This window comes from Rhinoderma darwinii, chromosome 1, assembly GCF_050947455.1.
Source record: "Rhinoderma darwinii isolate aRhiDar2 chromosome 1, aRhiDar2.hap1, whole genome shotgun sequence".
NCBI classification, from domain to species: Eukaryota; Metazoa; Chordata; class Amphibia; order Anura; family Rhinodermatidae; genus Rhinoderma; species Rhinoderma darwinii.
In genome coordinates, this window is record NC_134687.1 from 360335623 (window position 1) to 360355446 (window position 19824).

General features: G+C 40.9%; 1 protein-coding gene across 50 annotated transcripts in view; it reads left to right on the plus strand.

Moving 5' to 3' along the window:
- The window catches only part of PTPRD (protein tyrosine phosphatase receptor type D), a 1823241-nt gene that overhangs the window by 1296366 nt on the left and 507051 nt on the right, over nt 1-19824 (plus strand). For all 50 annotated transcript variants that reach the window (XM_075826835.1, XM_075826978.1, XM_075827034.1 and 47 more), the window contains one exon: nt 4775-4816. The gene's annotated coding sequence lies outside the window, so the exon portion shown is untranslated. The remainder of the gene's footprint in view (nt 1-4774; nt 4817-19824) is intronic.

Sequence of the window (19824 nt, forward strand, 5' to 3'; positions counted from 1 at the left end):
GAAAGCTCTCTTTTTCTAGCCATTTTGAGAGTTTAATCGAACCCACAAATGTAATGCTCCAGATTCTCAACTAGCTCAAAGGAAGGTCAGTTTTATAGCTCCTCTAAACAGCAAAACTGTTTACAGCGGTGCTACCATAATTGCACAAGGGGTTTCAAGTGTTTTCTAATCATCCATTAGCCTTCTAACACAGTTAGCAAACACAATGTACCATTAGAACACTGGAGTGATGGTTGCTGAAAATGGGCCTCTATACACCTATGTAGATATTGCATTAAAAACCAGACGTTTGCAGCTAGAATAGTCATTTAGCACATTAACAATGTATAGAGTGTATTTTTGATTAATTTAATGTTATCTTCATTGAAAAAAACTGTGCTTTTCTTTCAAAAATAAGGAAATTTCTGAGTGACCCTAAACTTTTGAACGGTAGTGTATGTATTTTTGCTCCAAAAATAATAAGCAAGTAACATTGTTGTACTTGCCAAGTACTTTTTTTGTACATAGCTGGTTCATCAATTAATTTTGGCCTTTGCTAGTAATTCATTGCCAACATGTATTATAAGGTTGTCAACATCATCTAAGAGGGTGATGGGGACATATTTGTGGCTGATCCTCTAAGCAGATGTGTGTAGATATATTGGGTAAAGTACAGATGTAGCCGTCTTTATCTTGACTTTTAACGCATTAAATACACAGTGGCAAGATCCCTTTTCATTGGCTTTTGTTGTGTATTATCAGGCTGCAGCACGTTATCACAGTCAAGATAAAGATGGCTACATCCGTATAGTTTTATACTATATTTCATTATTTAAAGATGTTGTTCATTATGGACAATCTCTTCATTAGAAGGGTTAACTAACAAACAAGCTGTGTGCTGCTGTTAGACCCCCGGCTGTAATCTCTGATAGTACCCAGCTAGTGTTTAATTCTTCTGCACCACCGACACAGGAAAATGCAGGCATTAGGCCACATTCAGACGTGGCGGATTTTCCACAGATTTGCAGTATGCGTTGATTGGGTTTTCCAACTCTATTCACAAGTACCTGAAAAATTTTGCATGGAATTGGGAGCATGCTGTGGATTTTCAAAACCTAGGGTGTTATCAGCAAGTTGCAGAAAAGCTGTGGATTTACATCATGGATTTTTTCCTTTTATTGCAGAGGAGAAGCAAAATCCTTATGTAACACATGCAGATTTTGCAGCGAATAATTCCGCCACATGTGGACTTACAGTAGCCTTACTCAGTTCCCATTAACCCTTTCAGGATGCCTCAATGTCCAGCCCCATTTATTCAAATCTGACGTGTCATTTTATGTGGTAATAACTCTGGAATGCTTTTGCCTATCCAAGCGATTCAGAGATGTTTTCTCGTGACATATTGTACTTTATGTTAGTGGAAACATTTGGTCAATAAATTCATAGCTTATTTGTAAAAAACATCAAAATGTACAGAAAATGTGCAAAAATTATAATTTTTCCAATTTTAAATGTAATCTACTTGTAAAACATATAGTAAAACCACACAAAATTGTTGCTAATTAACATCCCCCATATATTTGCATTATTTTTTGAACATTATTTTATTTTTCTAGGACGTTACAAGGCTTAGAACTTTTTCTCACATTTTCAAGAAAATGTCAAAAGGCTATTTTGTCAAGGACCAGTTCAGTTCTGAAGTGGCTTTGAAGGCATGATGTACTTGATAGACCCCATAAATCAGCCGTTTTACAAACTGCACCCCTCAAAGTATTCAAAACAGCATTCAGAAAGATTCTTAACCCTTTAGGCATTTCACAGGAATTAAAGCAAAGTAGAGGTGAAATTTACAAATGTAATTTTTTTTGCCGAAATTCTTTTGTAATACATTTTTTTCTGTATCACAGAAGGTGTTACCAGAGAAATGCAACTCAATATTTATTGCCCAGATTCTACAGTTTTTAGAAATATCACAGATGTGGCTCTAGTATGATAATTGACTTAAGCTCCGGCCTCAGACGCAAAGGAGCACCTAGAGGATTTTAGGGTCTCTTTTTTTTTAGAATATATTTTAGACACCATGTCAGATTTGAAGTTGTCTTGTGGTGCCAAAACAGTGGAATCTCCCCAAAAGTGGTTTTGGAAACTACACACCGCAAGGAATTTATCAAGGGGTATAGTTAGCATCTTGACCCGACAGGTCTTTTGCTATATTTATTGGAATATGACTGTGAAAATGAAAATCAACTTTTTTTCTGAAAAAATATAAAAAAATGTCATTTTTACAAGGAATAAAGAATAAAATGCACCCCAAAACTTGTAAAGCAATTTCTCCCGATTACGGCAATACCACATATGTGGTAATACACTTTTGTTTGGACCCACGGCAGAGCTCAGAAGGGAGGGAGCGCCATTTGGCTTTTGCAGCACAGATTTTGCTTGGTAATAGTTGTTTGGGGTTTTGCTGGTATTTCAGTTTATAATGTGGGGGCATATGTAAGCTGTGCGGAGTACATCAGGGCATAATAAGAGGGTATAATAATGAGGTAAATAAATAATAATTCATAGATGTGTGGCCGGTGTCGCACTGATAAATGGTGCCCAATTGTATCCGCTTTTGGACACTGCACAATTTCTGTCGCTATATTCTGGGAGCCAGAACTTTTTTTTATTTTTTTCTCCACCGGAGCTGTGTGGGGGCTTATTTGTTACGTTACAATCTGTAGTTTTCATTGGTACCATTTTAGGGTACATGTGATTTTTTGATCACTTTTTATTCGATTTTTTGGCAAGCAAAGTGACAGAAAAAAACAACATTTTGACTATGTTTTTTGTCCTTTTTTTTTTTTTTGTTTTACAGTGTTCACCGTGCGCTATAAATGACATTTTACTTTATTCTGCAGGTCGGTACGATTACGACTATACCATATGTATATAGTTTAATTAATATGTTTTGTGGCGTTTGCGCAATAAAATTACTTTTCTATAAAATTATTTATTTTTTGTCTCACCATATTCTGAGAGCCATAATTTTTTTATTTTTTAGTCAAAAAAGCTGTGTAAGGGCTTGTTTTTTGCGGGACGGGTTGTAGTTTTTATTGGTATTATTTTGGGGTACATGTGACTTTTTGATCACTTTTTATTCTATATTTTGGGAGGGGTGATGACCAAAAAAATAGTGATGCTAGCATTGTTCTTAATTATTTTTTCCGGTGTTCACCGTGCGGGAAAAAAAATATTACAGTTTTATAGTTTGGGTCGTTACGAACGCGGTGATACCAAATATGTGTACTTTTTTAACGTTTACATTTTTTTCCTATAATAAAAGACTTATTATAGGAAAAAAAAGCATTTTTTGTTTTTGTAACTTATAACTTGTTTTTACATAACATTTTTATTACTTTTTTTTTTTACTTTTTTCACTTGAAGACCTGCAGCAGTGATGGCTGCTATAACACATTACACTTCCTAGGTAGTGTAACGTGTTATAAAACTGTCAGTGTGACGTTGACAGTCACACTGACAGGAAGCCTATGAGGACCAGCTGGTCCTCATAGGCTTCCGTGAATGGCAGACCCGGAGGCCGTTGTATGGCCTCCGGTTTTGCCATGCAACCGATGGCAGCACCCGCAATCGGTCCTCGGGAAAGTTTGTTGTAGCAACAAACTTTCCAGTTTGTTGCTACAACAAACTTTCCCTGCGATCACATGATTGGGACCTGAACCAATCAGGTCCCGATCAAGTCTCCAGGACCAGAGGCAGGGGATAACAGCGCGATCCGGGTGTCAGCACTACTCTGAGACAACCGGATCGCGCTTTTAACACCCACTGTGAATTCACGTCGGCACTGCACAGAGCCCAGCAAGCGCCGACATGAATTTACTGTGGGCGGTCAGGAAGCAGTTAATAACGGTGATCATATTCTCTGTAGCCGAGCCAATGGGTTCGGCTGTCAGAGAACAGGTTGCTGGGGAGCTGGGGACACTGACAATCGCCGGCGTCAGAGCGATCTCCCAGCGCTATGCCGGCAGAAGCAGAGGTCTGCAGATTCACGTCCTCGCTCAACGGGGTATATGCAGATAGGACGTGAATCTACAGATTGTCGGCATGAAAGGGTTAATATATAAGCTGTCCATGTAATGTACAGACAAGGTGGGTCCTCTAGAGCAAGATACGCACTCCTCCCTGGCTGATAGGTGAGGGTTTCTAATAGGGTATTTGAAAATGGGCTTTCTAAACCAGACAACCACTTTAAACTTATTTAATAATGTTATAAAATAAGAGATTTGATGGCTGTATAAATAAATCATGCAGCATCAGACACAATTACATAACCGGAAAAAAGCAACAGAAACAACGATTTAAACTAGCAGAAACCGGTGTTATCATATGCTCTGGAGGATCATGATACACATAGATCTACAATGTTCTCATCATCAACTTTTCAAACCATTGTTTCAGAAATAGCAAAGGATTCAACAGATTTGATGAGCTCAATATTGGTTATTGTTTATTTAAGTAAAAACATGATGTAAAGTGATAACATGATCTAGTAATATAACGTGCACCACAGTTCAATAGCTATGTTTGTCTTCCTTGTCTGTAGACGTGCCGCATTTAAACAAGCAGAGCAATTCCAGTAGCTATATACTATATATATATATATATATATATATATATATATATATATATATATATATATATATAGATATACATATATATTTATTTGTTTACTTCTTTTTTAAGTATCACATCAAATACCTAGACATATCTAACGTGCAATTCACTTCTATAGGTTGCAGGACTGGGAAAACCACACACAGACCAAGGATACAAGGTAGGACATTTAATTTATTGGATTTTAATTAAATGGTCTTGGAATCTTCATGGCTGATATCCAATACTATCTTATACATTTTATTATTTATAATTAATTGCTCAGAAATTGGGACGCTAATTGGTTATTGTTGCGCAGTCAAATTTGCATTATTTTTAAGCTGTTGCAAAGAGCAGATGAATGAAAATTTATTTTTTTCAATTACAAATGTGTAACAGTTCTATAAATGTTTAGAGAATGGTAGAGAGAATTTCAAAACACTTAACATCTGATATCGAATTACTGTGGGTTTTTATTGAAGACAATCATCATTATTTTTGGTAATTATAGAGTTTATCCAGATAGATAGATAGATAGATAGATAGATAGATAGATAGATAGATAGATAGATAGATATGAGATAGATAGATAGATAGATAGATAGATAGATATGAGATAGATAGATAGATAGATAGATAGATAGATAGATAGATAGATAGATAGATAGATAGATAGATAGATAGATAGATATTCCATTATAATGGCTCCTCCATTGCAATTATCTGTGATAGTATGCTAGAGTCATTCCTCTGTCATATTGCAGATTGGCAGATTTAGTAACAAAGTTGTGAACCTATTGGGAAAGTGAGTTTTTAATTAGTGTAATTAGAGTTTTTAGTGTGAGTTAACTATACTATGGCTTGTTGAGAAAAGTTAAGTGCTAGCAGAGAAGTTAACTATTGGTAAATACTGATTTTGATTGGCACAGTCTGAAACAATGCATTCCTGTCTTTGGGAGATCATATGTTAAGGCAGGAAAAGAAATTGAATTTTTCAAAGGATGATTTATTTTAGCAGTGCGTTTTCGCACCTGAAAGTAAATGAAAAAATGACTTCAATGTAGAATTTCAGAAACTCTTTCTTACAGTCTATGATTGAGGCCTTTTTTTTTGAGGAGAGTGAGCTGAGGACATAATGAAAAAATTTACCTCAGCTGCTGTGCCGTCATCAGATACCCATGTACTGTTTTACAATTGAGCAAAATAAATAATATATTTAGTTAGATGTAGCACAGCTGTCAGCACAGTACTGTGTTAGTCTTTAGCCAGGTTCTTAAATATGAATGCCTTAGAAATTGTAATGCTGAAATCATTGCAGTAGCTATTTTTGTCTATGCTATTAATGCTTCAAAATGTGATGTAGCCAAGAAAGAAAATACATTTTGGTTGTCTCGATAGGAACATTTCTAAACCATAAAATAATTGACTTTGATGCCAATAAAAAAAAATTATCTTTTTATGTTACGGGTTTTTTCAGACCCTAAAAATTGATGGCCTATCCTCAGCGCTCCCGGCCCCTTCAAAACAGCTGATCGGTGGGGGTCCCAGCAGTCAAACCCCGAACGATCAGCTATTATTGGCCTATACTGAGGATAGGCCGTTAATTGTATTTTTACTGGCTGGAAAACCCTTTTAAAGGATTTGTACAGTTTTGCTTGGAAAAAAACAACCTATTTTTAGATATTTATCTGTGTACCTGAAAAGTTTTAAGCTGTACTATATTTTACTGGTTTTAGGATTGATTCTTTTATTTTCAAGACCTGCTTTCTTTGACATGCCTGCTTGTGGACCTGCAAGTTCAGATCTGAGTGGGCATTACTTGTGAAGCTTGCTATTTATTTCCCCCTCCTTATTCTCAATGCTCTAGCCTGAGAGCCCACCTTTCTGTAAGTGGGTCAATTTTTAGTGTGTGGCCCCTAACCCTGACATTGGACCCCATCCGAGGATGACGCAGTAATGGAGGCCAATACAGTTCAGTTAAATGCAACATGATTTTAGTGAGGCATAATGCATAGCGGTTACAAAAAGTGGTAGCAGTTACAGTTTCCAGTGGTTATACAGCTTGGCAGTTACAAATGGTGGCATACAGGGCCGGCCTAAGGTTGGATGGCACCTTGTGCGTGATTCTCTATTGCTGCCATCCACAAACCAAAAATTAAAGTGTAGCTAAACGTTTGACAAACTTCTGACATGTCATAGTGACATGTCAGAAGTTTGGATTGGTGGGGGTCCGAGCACTTGTCTCAAATGCTAGAACGAAGCAGCTGAAGCGCTCGTGTGAGCGCTCAGCCACTTTGTGTCTGTTCGTCTTTTTCCGGAAATAAATGTATCGGTGTACGGACACAATAGACAGTCTATGAGCCTGTACTCCGATACATCGGCTTTCCGGAAAAAGCCGAACAGACACGAAGCGGCTGAGCACTCACATGAGCGCTTCAGCTGCTTCATTCTAGCGATTGTTGGGGGTCTCAGTGCTCGGACCCCCACCAATCCAAACTTCTGACATGTCACTATGACATGCCAGAAGTTTGTCAAATGTTTAGCTACACTTTAACCACATATATAGACACGCACATACTGAATCATATATACTGTACATACATAAAGACAAATATTTAGACAAACAGGCAAATATATACAGTCGAGTCACATTATTATCACCACCTCCTACTTTCGACATCGGCAGTGAGTAGCCCATGAAGGAAGTGATATGTCGTGGGCTGGCATGGTGGTTATATAAGGTGTGCGATAGCCTGTCTGAACACACATCACTCGTTGTTGACATGGGTAAAAGGGGCGATTTATCAGTTGCAAAAAAGGTTAATTATTGGCTTTCGGGACAAGGGTGGTAGTATTTCTCAAACAGCGCAGTTTGTGAACTGTTTGCGTGCTGTTGTGGTGAAAGTGCATCGTGAGTGGACAAATCGCACCATTGGGAATAACCAACGTTGAAACTGGCATTGTTGTGAGAGGTGAAGGTCGGCTACAAAGGTGCTCGAGGGCCAAACGAGTGGAGCAGCTCACCGTGAAAATCAACCAGGGGGCAACCAGATGTGTGTCTAAAACGACAGTTCAGCGAAACCTACTGCATAAGGGGCTCCGAAGCAGATGAATGGTCACTGCTCCTATGCTAACAAAGGTGCATCGTAAAAAAAGGCTTCAATTTGTACGGAAGTATCGGAATTAGACCCCCGATGATTGGCAAAGGGTTTCCTTCTCCTAGTCACATTTTCTGCTTCATCGAATGGATGGACATCGGCATGTCATGCGAGAAACATCAGAGAACAAACACTCTGCAACCATTGCTGGAAGAACACAAGTTGGTGCGTGCCGGCAGCGTTATGGTCTGGGGAATTTTTTCATGGCATTCTCTGGGCATTTTTCATGGCATTATATCGAGACATCGTTTCAGCGAGACATCGTTGATCGGCGCTCGCTTGCTCCTGTCACACGGAGCTATGGGAGGGGATGAGCGGTCGTTACTATGATTGCTCGTCCCCATACATTACTATCATGTCGGCAGCACGTCTCCCTGTTTACGCAGGGAGATGTGATGCCGACAACGATAATATAAATTTTTTTTAAAACGATACGACCAGCAGATGATCGAGTGTTTGCTCGTTCATCTGATGATTGTTCCGCTGTTTACACAGGGCAATTATCATCAACGAGCGTTATATGAACGCCCGTCTGTCCGATAATCGCCCATAAAACCCCCTTTACCTGCATTCCTATGTAATACCACAGATAATACACAGTGAGAACTCTCTGAGTACAGATAATGTAGTAGTGTTACCTGCAGTCCTATGTAAAACCACAGATAACACACAGTGATAACTCTCTGAGTACAGATAATGTAGTAGTGTTACCTGCAGTCCTATGTAACACCACAGATAACACACAGAGATAACCCTCCCAGTACAGATAATGTAGTAGATGTTATCTGCAGTTCTATGTAACACCACAGATAACACACTCTGATAACTATACCCACACAGCCAAGCACGGACACACACTCACACATACACACACACACACACACACACACACACAAAGGTTTATATACTAATATATAAATGTATTATGCAGCACACCTCCAAACTGGAGATATAGTTTAAAAAGATGATTTCCGTGAATTAATTGCCACAATAACTTTTAAAGGCACAGTTGCCTTCAAACAAAAGCATGTTAGTACAGCGTTAGAACAACACATAACAAGAATGTCCACTTAGCTTCACTGTGGGTATCAACTGTTCAAGTGCACAGCAACAGAGGGCAGTTTAAGTGCACCATTGTTTAAGGAGTTCTAGAACCAAGCTCATGTTCGCTTTTGCCGGAAGCACCCCATTAAATTTCCCCCAAGTTTAATGAGTCCTAGTCAGCCATGCCTGGATGAGTCCTGAGCAGCATCTCCACCTGGCGGACCACAAGGACCACCGACAGTGGGTTCTCATTGGAAAGGCTGGTTTCAGGACCTGCAGATACAAATGTACCTGTATAGATGGCCAAGGCTTTACATTATTTTTTTAGATACCTTCGTTAGTAGCCGCTCGCCCACCTCTGCCAATGAATACACAGATCGCTAGGGTCTCTCTGTGACAGCCACTGTTGTATCTCGCCAGCTTATTGCATAAATTACCACCCACTCTTCTGGCATCTTTGGACCACCAGCCATTGGTTGTTGGGTCTTCTTCTCTCATGGCAGGCTCAGGGGTGAAATTGGCCGCCATCTGAACCAGTATTTGGCAACTCAATTAGCTCTGCTGGTTCTTTTGGCCTCGTCACAGCAGCGGCCCTACTGCCACAGTTCCCTTTCGTTAAGTTGAGGTCCACCCGTTCTCTGCAGCGTAGATGTTGCATCCATATGGGCATCTGTCCCCACTTAAGTTACCGACCGATGCACGAACACCTCTTTACCAATGTTGTCAACCTGCACAAATTCATACCCTTGGGCGCGATGGAACTAGACCACAGTGCCTGTCAATATTTCAGCCCTGACTCAAGTCCCCTTGGGTTACATAATCATCTTTCTCAAGTATTCTTCACAGTATCTGCGCTGCTTCTTAGCCACCATTAACGTCACTTGCTTTTTGCTTTCTCACGGCGGCCACTCCCATACCTAGACTTGTCTCTTGCAACCTGGCTCTCACTTTGTTTCACCGGCATCACAAGTGGTTCAGGCATCCTTTCAGGTTCCTTTCATCGCACCCACCAGTACCACTGCTGATCCATTCTCGGGGTCATATCCTGCCAACTATGCCAAATGTAAGAGGGTCAGTTTTTAGTGTGTGTAGCCCTTGACTCTCTCATGGGACTCTAGAATGATGCAGTAATGGAGGCAAAAAAAAGTTACGTTCAATGCAAAAGGACTTTATACTGTCCGAGGCACAATGCGTAGTGGTTACAAACAGTGGTACTAAGCGTAGCGGTTACAGTCTCCAGTGAGTATACAGCTTGGCGGTTACAAATAGTGGGACACATCTTGGCGGTTACAGACTTTTATTGGTACTTAGCTTGGTGGTTACAATCTCTTGTAGGCATCACAGTCTCTGGTCTTTAAACTATGGTCACACTTGAAGGCAAAGGCGATTACAATCTCTTTTGCCCTTGATCCAACATATACGCTGGAAGTGATCCAAAACCACTTGCAGGATGCACAGAGCTTCCTCTGGTCATGGAGCATTCTCCCTAGCGGACCTAAGTAATTCAGCACCTGAGTTAGGGTCAAGACGCTGAATGCGTCAGGAGATTACAAATGGTCACTCTTAAAGGCACAGTTACATGCAAATAAAAACATGTTAGAACATCTTTAGCACAGAGCATAACATAACAAGACTGCCCAGCTAGCTTCACTGAGGTATCAACTGTTCAAGTGCATAGCAAGAGAGGACAGTTTAAGTGCACTATTGTATAAGGGGTGCTAGTCCATTATTAAGTCCAAGCTCAGGACCACCTGGTTGTCGTCTTGCTCTCATTCAATAGCAGAAACAAAGAACGAAATCCTGAGATGATTATTTACCACTGAATTACTATTTATTTATCACTATAACTGTTCAATCAATAGTGTATCCGAATCTCCTATGTGCAGTGTTCTGATCCACAATGATACACTGAATTAGAGAAATGCCCTACATTTTGTGAAAAAATAAATAAAATGATCAATCATAAAGTACTTTTTTGTGTTTCAAATGACGAACATCTCGAATGTATTGAACTAAAGTGTACAGTATAGAATAAAAAACACAAGGGGAAGGAGAGCTCCAGCTCACCAGTCCTGCGTCCTGCACTCAAACCTCGCTCGGATCTCCGTGACGGCCCACGGTGAGTAACATGGAAAAACAAAGGAAAGTCGATCCAGCGCTGTTTGGTGTTTAAAAGGGAATCGATGTTCCCACTTTTATTGTAGTAGAAAAAATAATAAAATATGAACAGACGCAGTAGCGAGGTGGTTTCAAGTTGTATGTGCTGAAGCCTACGCGTTTCAAACACTATCAGTGTCCTTAATCATGGCTAGTATACGCGTAGGCTTCAGCACATACAACTTGAAACCACCTCGCTACTGCGTCTGTTCATATTTTATTATTTTTTCTACTACAATAAAAGTGGGAACATCGATTCCCTTTTAAACACCAAACAGCGCTGGATCGACTTTCCTTTGTTTTTCTAAAGTGTACAGTACTTGTAAATTTTTTAATGTTGCCACCTCATTTGGCAGATGTAAATATATCAGTTTTAAATATACGAATATATTTGATAATCTTCTCAAACAGAAATTATTTTTTAAGGCTAGCCACTCATTTCTCCACTCAATACGAAAGGTTGGGTTCTGCTAATAAGGGTTTAGAACAATCAGAAACATTAGTTACTGCCCAAAAGAGGTTTACTATATAAGTCCCTGAATGGGTTAAGGGAAGTTTTTGAACTCACACAGTGCAGACAATGTAACAGGTGCTGAGAGTACAGGCACGATCATTGTAAGTGAGGAAACTGGCAATCTTTGGCAAGCTTTACACATTTAAGCTCCAATTTTAAAATAATAGAAAACAGGTTTTGCTATAGGAATTGTTGATCCTCTTGTACAATAGGAAACGTGAATACTCAAAGAGTTAGAAAACATGGATTAAAGAGGCTCTGTCACCACATTATAAGTGCCCTATGATGTCTATTCACAATCTCTGCACTTCGTTACTGTTTCTATGGTAGTTACAGCAGAGGAAGCGTGATCTCGTTGTAACCTGTCATTTACAGCGAGATCTCGCGAGATCACGCTTCCTCTGCTGTAACTACCACAGACAGAGTAACGAAGTGCAGGGATTGTGAATAGACATCCTGTGGAATGTCTATTCACTGTCTAAACACTTCAGTATTTTTAATGTGTTAGTATAAGACAGCACATAAGGATCTAGCAGGATCCCTATGCCCTGAGTAAATTAATGGAGAGGAGTGCATGATGCTGATTGGTCAGCATCATACACTCCCCTGTACAACGCCCACTTGGTCTAAAGTAAAAATACGCCCACTTGGGCATTAAGCAACACATTAGCATAAATCTAAAATCGCTAATAAAGTGGTAAAAATAGATCGTTTTTTAAAATAAAAAGCATTACTGTCACCTACATTATAGCGCCAATCTCCTTATGTAGGAGATAGGGCACTTATAATGTGGTGACAGAGCCTCTTTAAGGGCCATAAGCATAAGAAAAAAGTGCATGGTTAATATTCTGTTGTCCTGTTTGCATATTTAAACTCTCCCTATTGTTAAACCAATTAAAACTAATATTATAGTGTACATTGCAACTGAAGTCAAGTTTTTTCTTCTACTGGGAAACATAAAGATGTGACCTTCCTTACATTTTCTCTTATCTCAATATATCCTGAGATGTAAGGAGCACGATGACCGGCTTTGAAAATAACAGAATTTTGCGATACTCTGTCATGAGATGTCTATGCTATATGTGTCTAAGTGTGGCTGCCCAGTGGTTGTGATGTGAATTGAAGCCTGTCAAGGGTTTTGCTAGCATGTCATGATATTGTATTGAATTGGTTTCATGAGAAATTTGAATCCTCAACCAAGGAGGAACCAAGAGGTTTCAGGAATTTTCACATTACTGGAATACAATCTTTTACTTTTCTTTTTTGAAGGTCATTTTATTTAGGTCATTCACACCTTAGTAATTTAAACGTATACCTTTTCACTGTTACTCCTTGGAATATCATTTTATTTAAACATCATAAAGAATTGGTACAGGTACAAAAGACGCACATCATATAAAATAAGTAATCCAAGAGTGTCAAATTGACAAGGTCAGGTATTAACAAATATATAAAGATACATTTCTTCATATATCAAATTGCTTATGAAAACAACCCCAGCAAACAGCTTTTCATTACAGAGATAGAAAAAAGACCTGATAAATGCAGCTCATATGAGAAACCCAGTGGAGGAATGGAAGACCCAGCATAGACATCAGCAGCCCAAAATTCCAACCAAATATGATAGTTGTATATCAAAATTGAGGTCAAAACTATTGACTAGTATGGGGGTTGGCTGGAGAAATTTATCTGGGCATCCGCACGCTTCATATGTGAGTTTAAAGAGTGGAACATTAGAGTTCATCAATGTAGTCCATGCTGACAATGTGAGAACCTTGGGGTTCTTCCAATGCATGAGGATGCTTTTCTTTGCATAAAACAATAAAAACGTTATAAGGGATCTGGTAACTTCAGTATATATATAAGATCCTCCAACAGTAGTAAGAGACAGATTATGGGGTCAAGTATGTGAGAAAGTCCAACTTTTAGTTCAATAAATTCTAAAACCTCAGTCCAGACATTAGAAATAACCGGACATTCCCAGAACATAGGTAAAAAGGAACCATCTGCTTTTGGACAGATAGGAGATAGGATGTAATCTTCCCATCCTAAACAATTTGAAAGGGGTGTAATAAATCAGCTGAATTTTTTTTTATTAGAATAAAGCGGTCCATTGTCAATATTTAAGGACCAGTCAAAGCGCTCAGCATTTCTTTATGATCATCCGTAGACACAGAGGAAAGAGTCAGGGACCATCGGGTTTAGCCAACGTTTAGCCAACGTTCCCTGCGTCATGCAATCCTCCACTGGGGATGTACACAATCTGACATTATACAATGCAAATTGTGACCAGAGGGCATGCCTAAGCTGGAAGTAACGAAAGCTGAGATAAGGTGGGATCTAGTGTTTGGCCCGAAGTTATGCAAAGGTAGCCACGTTATCCTCCGTCATCACATCACCCAAAGTTTATATACCTAAGGCTGCCCATCTACTGGGGTCAGGAAGTTGTAGTATCTGTGGCCAGAGCTGGTTATACCAAAGTGGCATTCTAGGTGACCAGGATACCTCCTCAGAGGGGAAAAGCAACAGTGACCTCTGCCAAACCTTCAGGGTAGACTGCATTGGAGTTGTAAGCAAGTGCCCTGGGGGCTGTCTATATACAGAGTTAACTAAAGCAATGTAGGAGCAAGAAGTGAAGCTTTTGAGATCCGTACAGGGTTTTAAAATGTCTGTGAGTAAACCACCATCAAACATACATCAGTTGGCTAGCAAGGAAATAAAGATATAGATTCGGAAGGGCCAGACCATATTGCTCAGTGGGTAATTGTAGTGTACCAAGAGCAATTCTAGGAGTACCTCCTGCCCAAATAAAGGAGCTAAGATCTTTATCTATATTGGAGTAAAATAATAGAGGCAATCACACTGGGGAATTATAAAAGAGGTACAGGTATCTAGAGAGAGACTTCATCTTGAACAAATTAATACAACCCGTTACTGTGAGAGGAAGATGTTTCCATCTATCAAAATCAAGCTTAAGACGTTGTACCAGGGGAACAATATTGTCAGGTATAACGCTATGGACATTAGAACTAATCACTATATTAAGGTAAGTAATTTTATCTACACATTGTAGTGGGGAGGGAAGACCAATATCTACCTCCGTTACCAAGGACTTCGACCAATTAACTCCTAACCCAGAAAAAGATAAAGATAAGGTAAATAAGTCAAACAGAGACAATAATTTCCATAAAGATGGACCTGGATAGTTGAGGAATAGAAGCGTATCTATTCCTCCTTCCTCCCCCTCAGCTCGAAGCCTTTTATGTCCATTTATTTTCAATGAGCCCGGACCGCAGAAGACGGCTGTAATAAGACATGTCCATTCGTTCTGCGGTGCGGGCTCCCGGGCCATGCACGGACCGTAAAAACTACGGTCGTGTGCATGGCCCCATAGAAATAAATGGGGCCGCAATTCTCCCGTGGATTTTCGGGGGAATTGCGGCCGCAAAAGCACGTTCGTGTGCATGGGGCCTTATAGCCAAAGCAAGGGATTCAATAGCCGACAGAAAAATGAAAGGGGACAACAGGCAAAGTTGTCTAGTCCCCAGGGCCAGGGTAAAGGAAGGGGTGATATGACAGTTAGTTTTGAAACTTGCTATAGGTTGGGAGTAGGGTAGACGTATCCATTGAATAAATCAAGGACCAAACCCAAATCCTCTTGGCACAGAAACGACCATTCTACCAAGTCAAATGCTTTCCCTAAATCCAAAGAGGCAACAACTTGGGAGCCACAAGGCCCAGAAGCAATCGATATATTAGTGAATGGCCTCCGCAGGTTAATATCAGTGACCTTCCCCGGCATAAAGCCAGACTGATCTGTGTGAATGGCATGACATATAACCGTCTGCAAACACATTGCCAGAATTTCAGCCAGAATTTTAACATCGCAATTAAGAAGTGAAATAGGCCGGTAGGAGCCACAGTCTTTAGGGTCTTTACAGGGTTTGGGTAGTAGAACATTAAGAGCCTCTCTCGTAGAAGGGGGGAGGATAGATTTGTTACTCAAAGATTGGAAAAGGCTATGTAAATGAGCAATAATCAATTCCACATCCAATTTATATCATTCTATGGGCAGACCATCTTAACCTGGAGTTTTCCTGTTTGGAAAGGAGCTAATAGCTGCAGTGATTTCCTCTGCAGTTAGATCTGCTTAAAAAAAATTTACATCATCACTTTCCAAGGTCGGGAATGCTATAGTGTCTAAGAATTCTTCCAGACTAGAAAAATGGTATGATACCTTAGAGGAGTATAAATCAAAATAACATTTTGGCAAATATTTTGTTAATAGTTAAAGGGTCACTAATACACACACCAGTGAAGGAGATTATTTCAAAAACGGGATTCGGAGTCATGTCCTCCTTGGCTAGGTATGCCAGTAGAAGACCATTTTTGTCCTTCTGATCAAAAATTCTTTGTTGGGAATATAAATATTTCTTCCTAGTGAGTTCACTCAACAAAAGAGTATTCTCGCGTTGCTTCGCAGATAAGGCACAGAAGGCCGTGGGTTCCCTAGTCCAAAGACATTCCTCCCCTGCGACTACCAAATTGGCCTCCAAACCAGAACATTACTTGGCCTGTCCACGTCAATGCGAGGAGATGGCCTGTATAATCTCCCCTCTAATATAGGCTTTGAAAGCATCCCATCACAGACCACCTTCTGCCGATCCCAAATTGGAACACCAAAAACGTGGTATTTTAATATCTAAAGAGGTTGCAACATCTGTACAAGAGAGGACTCAGCCACCAGATCTTACGTTTTGCCACCTCAGGGAATCCCAAAGTGATCATCAGGGGAGAGTGATCGGATATTCCCCGAGGGAGGTAGTTAGCATCCACTACAAATATTAAAGAGGCATCATTTTCAAATGCTAGATCAATTCGGGAAAATGTTCTATAGGCAGGGGAATGGCACGAGTAAGCCAGGGAGTAAGGATTCAATTCCATCACTAATACAATTATGTCATTTAGCAATTGAATAGCTGCCGGAGGAGGATTATAGACATTGACAATAATAAATGAAGTAAAGTAAATCGGACATAACGTCACAATGACAGGTCAGGGCCGGCTCCAGGTTTATGTGGGTCCTTGGGCGACCCAGACTTAGTGGGCCCAAATGCAGGGGAAATCAAGGCAGTAGTAAAGTGCCACACAGCCCTCCTCCCAGGTAGTGCCACACAGCCCACCCAGGTAGTGCCACAAAGCCCCCCTTCCCAGGTAGAGCCACACAGCCCCCCTCCCTGGTAGTGCCACACAGCCCCCACCCTGGTATTACCACACAGCCCACCTCCCTGGTAGTGCCACACAGCCCACCTCCCTGGTAGTGCCACACAGCCCCCCACCCTGGTAGTGCCACAAAGCCCTACAAACTGGTAGTGCCACACAGCCCCCCTCCCTCGTAGTGCCACACAGACCCTCCTCCCAAGTAGTGCCACACAGCCCCCCTCCCTGGTAGTGCCACATAGCCCACCCCCCTCCCTGGTAGTACCACACAGCCCCCCTCCCTGGTAGTGCCACACAGCCGACCTACCTGGTAGTGCCACACAACCCACCTCCCTGGTAGTGCCACATAGCCCCCCACCCTGGTAGTGCCACAAAGCCCCACAATCTGGTAGTGCCACACAGCCCCCTCCCTGTAGGTAGCATTTGTGGTGCTCCCTCTATGAGTGGAATCCCCAACCAGAGCATTGCCGATGCTCTGGCCGGGAATTCCGCTTCAGGAGGAGCCCCTGACATCACTGTCCATATATGGACAGTAATGTAAGAGACAACCCCACAGCCATAGTCCCAGGCAGAGCGCTAATAGCACTCTGCCTGGGACTCCTCTCCTCCTGACATCGCTGTCCATATATGGACAGTGATGTTAGGGGCTTCCCCAGAGACGGAGTTCCAGGCAGAGCACTACTAGCGCTCTGCCTGGGAGTCTGCAGCCTAGCAAATGGCAGTGTGGGGAGCTACCTCCCTGCTCTGCCATAGCGTTCAATAGTATCTGTGTCCTAAGGACGCAGATACTATTGAATGTGGAGTCGCTACTGCTGTCGCAGTGAATGTGGCATTGCTACCGCTGTAGCACCATGGCGGCTACTAGCAGGGCCACTGGGCAAGGGGGAGCAAGGGGGGCCATGACGTGTTTTTACTTTTTACCTTCTGGGTCTTGTGAAGAGAAGTGTATTACGCTGACCAATCAGTGTCATACACTCTCATTGTTCCAGCCCAGCTACTTTTACTGCACAGCGTGATTGTGCACAGCGTGATTGTGCAGTGAAAGAAGCTGGGCTGGAACAATGAGAAGTGTATGAAGCTGATTGGTCTACGTCATACACTTCTCTTTACAACGTCCAGTTGGTAAAAAGTCAAAACATGCCCAGTTGTCTATTAAGAAACTAATTAGCATAAATCTAAAATTGTTTGTAACTTGGTCAAAAATTATCATTTTTCAAAATAAAAACCACTGTTGGTATCTACATTACAGCGCCGATCAGATTATGTAGGAGATAGGGCATTTATAATCTGGTGACAGAGCCTTTTTAAGAGATTGTAATTTAGTGCCTAGTAAATGAGTCTCTTGAAGGAGCATTATTTGCGGACTATACGTGGAGATAAAATTAAAGACTAGCGATCTCTTAAATTTATCATTGAGACCCCTCACATTCCAGGAGATAATCTTAAGGTGTCGTAACATCTCAATCAGTGAAATAAAAGAAAATCTATAAAACACGCTAAAAGAGTGCATGTACATAAAGAAAACAGACAAGCAAGGCAATAGTAATAGCTACAAACTCCAGTACTCCCAGAGGTAAAAATTACCATTCCACATAAGTGTATGAACTACATTTGAGTAATCAAAGCATGAAAAGCTGAAACAAAAAAACCCAATCCTAATCCACCCTACCTATCCCCCCAAACATGAGAGAGGTTTCATTCCCAATTACAGAAAAAGACCTGCACAAGGTAAAAGGTAGAAACAGAACTAAAACTTAAATGGTTAAATGAAGGGCACGACCCCCTTCCTCTATGTACATAATACAAGTAAGTAGAAAGAGTAGGCTCAATAGAAGTATAAAGTGGAAGACATGTTAAATATATCAGAATACCATACAACACAACATATATCTCCGGTATTATATTCAGCTGAAAACAGTAATAAGGAGAATCACAATCCCTATAAAAAATTGAAAACATAACCATCCCTCAGGGATATGTCCTAAAGTGTAAGACAGACTTCCTAATCATAGTACATTGCAATATAGGAAGATACGATATCCCAGAAGCAGGAGGATTATATCCCATGACGTTCTAACCAGGCAAAGACGTCTTCCGGGTTGTTCAAGACTATCTCAGAGCCATTGTGCACCAGCCTGAGGTTGGCAGGGTAGACTACAGAATAGAGAATTTGTTTCTACCTCAAACACTTCTTGGCCTCTATGAATCACTGCCTTTATTTTTGTACACCCAGAGAGTAAACAGGGTAGACTTTCACATTTTGATTAGTATATTTCAAAGGCTGCTGCTTCCTTGCGAGTTCCAGTAACTTGTTTATGTCCTTGAAGTTGAGAAACTTGGCTATAAATGTACCCAGAGGCGCCCCTGGTGGAAGAGCTCTAGTTGGGATATGATGAGCACGTCCCACAAAGAACATAGGGGAAAAGCTCAGTTTCTCCAAATGTTGACTTGAGCGAACTCTCTAACAATGCAGCAGGATCTGGCTTTTCCACACCCTCAGGCAGACCGATAAAGCGAATGTTGTATCGCCGTAGACGGTTCTCTGTGTCATCAAGTTTAGCATGCCATTCAGATTCCAGGGTGTCAACTCCGGATATAAGAGGAGTCACCACATCCTCCAGGTCAGATATGGGTCATTCAGACTCAGTAGCCCTTTCACACAATGTATGTACATCAGCAATGAGAAGACCAAAGTCCGTCTGAAGAGCATCTATTTTCTCGTACAAGACTCCCTATTAGCCTTTAGAACATCTAGCATAGACGGTTTAGAGGGAGAGTCATCACCGACATATGGGAACCAGACGCAAGTCCAGAGGATTTCTCCCTTTTGCCGGTTATCTTAGATTATTTGAAGGGGGCCATTGCAGGTATACCCCAACCAATAGAAATATTTGAGAACAGAAACAGTAACTCAGGCTAGTGCACAGCAAAATATAATTTAAAAAATCACTGAAATAAGGAAGGGGGAAAGTCCTCCAGGTGTCACATTATATCCAGATTACTTACCAGGGTCAATGATGAAGGTATTCAGGGCAGAGATGGTTCCTCTAAATATAAACAAAATAGTGGGTGACACCTGTGAAGGTACCGTCCAGG